The following is a 5,672-nucleotide window of genomic DNA, read 5'->3' as shown; positions in this document are numbered from 1 at the left end:
TATGTGCGTGAATCTTCTCAGCACGAAGTATTGATTTCAATATAGCAGCAAGTGTGGCGTTTCTTAAGGACGACATAAATATAGTTACCACCGATATAAATAAATGTTCTGGGATACTGAGGAACATGGCCAACGAAGGTTGCTCGTTTTTGAGTGTTAAGTTTTATTCGCACGGGCCAGTGTAAACATCTTCACAATATGATAAGTAGCCTTAAGGCTATTAACTTATCAGTGTTGTGGGGGGAAGGGAACAGTTTACAAATTAATAATTGCCAATTTTTTTTCCTCTTCTGTTACAAATTGGAAACAAACGTATGGTTTAGTTAATGACTTGTCTGGGTTATTCCATATATAAAATAATATTAATTTCAGTATATCATCTGCTGTCATTTCTCCATTAAGTTTTATTAAAACCTATATATGGATTTCAGTGCATTCTGGATGAAAATACTTGTGGATTCCAGTATAATAATAATAATAATAATAATAATAATAATAATAATAATAATAATAAATAATAATAATAATAATAATAATACCCTATAGCGCTGAGAAAAATAAAATCCTAATAATGCTGAAAGTCCTACGTTTTCAGTAATTTCTTTTAATTTTAAAAGTTACTCGCTTTGTGGTCACCCTTTCAATATTGTCTACTATGCTTTTCGATTTAAATTATCATTAACCTTTGTCAGTGGTTTGCCATTCATTGGTCAATTTGGAATTTAATAACAGCATCTGTGTTCAAAATCATATGCTTAGTATTCACAATAACGAAATTACGCGTGGATAACATGCTTACTTCTTGCACGGGCAGAACTTCCAATCTATAGTAGCAGAACAAACCAACGAACACATTCAACTCGGGATACGATTTTCTCCAAGACCCTCGGTATCACGTCAATACTCATTGAAATAACAGATGATGACTGAATCCAAAAGCGGTAATGGATGTCTATGTTGGGCGGTGAATGAATCATGCCTTGACTTGATGTACTTAGACTAACGCTGAACCTTGGGGCAAATAGTCTGCTAATGACGTCACCATTAAGCCCAGCTACCAAGATATGTCTACGAGGTCTTAGACCGAAGTTGTTGTCTGGCGGCCTTCTTCCTTCGCGCACGCGTGCAAAAACAGATAATGCATAAGCATGAATGGGGGTGCGTATCAAAGACGAGCATGGTAATATTCATGGCAAGGAAACAAACGAGAAAACAAAATGGACAAGAATGAAAAGGGGGGGTCTTAAGATAGTGTACCAAGAATATATTTTCTACAGAAAATGTAAGATGTGAAGAAAACGAGCTTTAGAGACTAACTATATCAACGTATTTTTAAAATATTAATTTTCTACCTTGCTTTTCGCTCATTACAGTAATTTATAGTAAAGAGGAATCCTTTTTAAAAAAGCCAGCTCTAGGAACACGTATTAGGCCACCTGGTTGTAAATGACGAGGAGAAAGAAAATGAATAACCAAAGAAAAGAACGTCCTTACAACCAGCTGACTATTACGTCCCGAGTCGTGATTGGTCGAGAGAGCCAGAACAAGATCTCGACTGTTCTACCGCGCAGTTTGGTTTCCTTTTCCACGCTAGGGAAACCAAATCTATTAGAATGAATAATTAAAATTACACACACACACACATATATACACACACACACACACACACACACATATATATATATATATATATATATATATATATATATATATATATATATATATATATATATATATATATATACTCACACGAACTCACACACACACACACATTGTGCAAAATATTAAATACCAAATACTTGCAAGGTTCTACTGCTTCTATTCTCTTACCATTCTTGCACCTACACCTGCTGTCCTTCCTCGTATAACTCAGTCCCTAAGAATATTAAACAGACGTAAAAGCAACCGGTCACTCTCCTGTTTTACAACAGTTGATCCACGCACCTTATTCCTTGTCTATACCCACACTGTTCTTCACCCACCAAACCCCTATGTGATGTCTTACATTATAAAACGAAGATCTTATAATACACCTTTCCTGGAGAGTTCAGTAGTTATGCCCTTATAATTCTCCCAGTCTACTCTATTACCTTTATTCTTTTACAAAGGAACAATTATTTCACTAACCCATTCCTTGGGAATCTTTTCCTCAATCAGAAATACCTTGAACATCTTGGTTTTCCACTCAAATCATACTTTCACCACTGTACTGAGGCATTTCATTAGTAATCCTGTCAACTCTTAGTCTTTACATTTTTCAGCCATATATATATATATATATATATATGTGTGTGTGTGTGTGTGTGTGTGTGTGTGTGTGTATATAAAGGGGTTCCCCTCATTAGAAGTGATTCCAACAAAAGACAAAAAGAAACTTCTGCAATGTACCTTCTTCATACCCCCACACTTAAAAGCTCATCAGCATTGTGTCAAACATACTATTCAAATAGTTCATATCAATAGCATTAACCTTTTATTTCTTTCAGTTGCAATCATCCTTTCTTTTCTTTTAGCTGCACTCATCATCCATAAAGGAGAGTTTGCTCAACAGACCTTTGATAACCTTGACTTCCAGAGACAATTCGAGCCTCTTCCCAACATTTCACACAGGTACCTTTCTTGTTTCATTTATTCTGAGTCTCATCTCCACTTTCATCCTGTTGCCATCCATTATTCTATCTTTTAGCTCTTCGTTGGGCTATCTTTTTCTTTTCATTTCTCACCGTTACTTCTCGCTATAATGTCCCTTGCTACGTTCTTAGTCACGTAAAATAAGTCTAATTCTTCGGGGTCAGTGGTCTGCCTTCTATCTTCTTCTTTCCCACCGTTATCCCTACGTTAAGGGGTCGGTTGCCTGATGCGCCTTCTCCTCCACTGCCTTCTATCAGAGGCATCATCCTCCACCAAACCTCTTCTCTCTCTTTCCATATCTTCCTTCACTTTATCTCGCCATCTAATTCTCTGTCTCCCTCTCGATCTTCTTCTTCCTCTAACAGGTTCTTCCTAAGCCCTCTTCACTCCCTCCTCGTCGTCCATCCTTAACACATGCCAATACCACCTCAATCGTGACCCTCTTATCACCTCTGTTATCTTTACTAAGCCTGCTCTTCTTCCTATTTCGTCATTTTCCAATCTCTCAAGCAGCTATATTCCCATAATCCATCTCAGCATTCTCATCTCTGTTCTCTCAAGGCTTTACTTCCTCTTTTCTTCTGAGAGCCCAAGTTTTCTGATCCATACATTAACACTGGTCTTATCACTCTGCTATAGATCGTGCCTTTTAGCTATTATACTGACTTCCATATCTTATACAAATCAGCAGCATCCATTCTTATACCATCCATATCAACATTCGTCTTCCTATTCTCTAGTTACCCGCATTACCTTATTCTTGCTTACATTTATTTTCAACTTTCTCCTCTTGCCAACACTTTCTTACTCTTTTACTCGCTTCTGTACAGTAGTTTATCTCTACTCTCTAAAATCAGCACAGTATTATCAGAATTCTGCAAGCACCAACAATTACATATTCCTTCATTATTCCCTTTTTTATTCCACAACTTTGCACCTACATCCAACAATCCTTTATCTGACTTTCCAGGGAGGCATAACACACAATTGCTTCAGTTCCACCTTTACACAAAACCAGTCACTCTCCCACCTTCACTCCAGTTGCAAGAACATTTAATTGCTGTCAAAAACCTATCCCCAACTCTGTCCATATTAAATAACATCCACAGTGCCTTTCTATCGATTCTAACGTAAGGTTTTTGTATGTCCATGTCTATCTTAACTTTCGAACTTCTCAAATGACTTTCATAACAAAAGCTTGATCTACACATGCTCTTTCTAGCCTAAATCACACTGTTCTTCACACATCAGTCCTTCTGTAATCTGTTGTACTTGATCAAATGCCTTCTATACACATCCCTCTTATACTAAATACAGTTATGACCCTACAGTTTTTACAATTACACCTATCACCTCTGCCTTTATAAAATGGCGCGGCTAATCCTCTCTCTTGTTCCTTAGGAAGCTTTTCCTCACCTAGACATACCTTACAAACTTCATCACACAATCACCACTGCACCATATGCTTCTTATTCTTACGGGGTGGTTCTATAGGGTGTTCAACTTTCCAATTTCCAGCAAGTCTTTTTGGATGTGGTTACTAGCGTCAAGTTTTTACGAACCTGGCTGCGATTCACCACAGTTAATTAACCACCAGAGACATAATTCACTGCTTAGGTCAACAAAGGCACTATGAGCTCTATTGAAGTTACCATAAAGTTCGTCCTTGCTGAGCGTAGGAACCTACATGCTTGAGCCGTGAACTTCTCTCTCTCCCTCTTGCTGATTCTTTCCATCAACAAAAGCTTATTAGTTATTAATATCATGTTCCGGTCATGTTGCTTCTTGTCGAAAATTTCATGCAAAACAGGACTTTACGTAAGTTCTGCGTCGTAGTGTCTAAAATTTTCAACTAACTTTTTAAGACTTTTTCTCAGATTTCCTAAATGACATCACATTCTTTGTTTCCTAAACTTTGCAGGAATTATCAACGTTCAGTCGTTACATCTTTAATTCCTCAAGCCTATTTCTCTTATCTTTTCTCTCAGTACTTTACAGTTATTCTTTTCCTGATGTCATTCGAGCGCTGAGAGGTGGTGCAAATCTGCCTCACCAGGCCGCAAACCCAACTGATCCATTTTGCAGTATTGCTCCTGTGTCCAATGACGGGGAACGGCACTAACGGTATGCGATGGTATCCACTTGTGACTCTCTCTCTCTCTCTCTCTATTTAATTGAATATAGAATTTACGCCAAAGGCCAAGCGCTGGGATCTATGAGGTCATTCAGCACTGAAAGGGATATTGACAGTAAAAGGTTTGAAAGATGTAACAGGAGGAAAACCTCGCAGTTGCACTATGAATCAATTGTTAGGAGAGGGTGGAAAGTAAGATGGAAGAAAGAGAATATTGTAGGCGGTACAGTAAAAGGAACGAAAGGAGTTGCATCTTGGGGCCGAAGGCACGCTGCAAAGAACCTTAAGTAATGCCTACTGTGCACCGCATGAGGTGCACTGACGGCACTACCACCTACAGGGTCTCTCTCTGTTTAACTACAGCTCACAACAGTCTCTTAATCATAAGACACACAATCACTGCTTTGATCATCAAAGGAGTATTGGCCTACAAAGTTGTATTTTCGTCCCAAAACCAAGCATGAGTCTATGCTAATCTCCTCTGCTTGATATTCTGCCTGTCGACTTCCTGTTACGGAACTTAAGTAGGTGGCCTAGTGGTCGTGACACTCGCTTGATAAGAGAGATGGCAAGGCGGAACGATTCTGGCACGTTTCACTAAATGATATATATCGTCTCTCTTGGCTAAAGCAGTAAATGGCGTGCCTGGTAATCAGTCGAATTTGATAAGTTACACCCAGGCTGGGGAAGGGATTGAGACTAGCATCTTCATCTCAAAATACTGAAAACCGGAGGGGTATTTTCTTTCCACACACAAACACACATAAAAGTCCCATACACCAAATCAATATCTGACGATGAAACTGCCACTTTCAACTACCTTAATTAGTGTTTTCGCAATTATTTTGGTATTAGGCCTAATCCAGAAAGAAAATTGAGGATTAAGTTCTCTATTGGTTTTAAATGC

Source organism: Macrobrachium rosenbergii, chromosome 13 (genome assembly GCF_040412425.1).
Source record: "Macrobrachium rosenbergii isolate ZJJX-2024 chromosome 13, ASM4041242v1, whole genome shotgun sequence".
NCBI lineage: Eukaryota > Metazoa > Arthropoda > Malacostraca > Decapoda > Palaemonidae > Macrobrachium > Macrobrachium rosenbergii.
Note: the sequence above shows the minus strand (reverse complement) of the source record.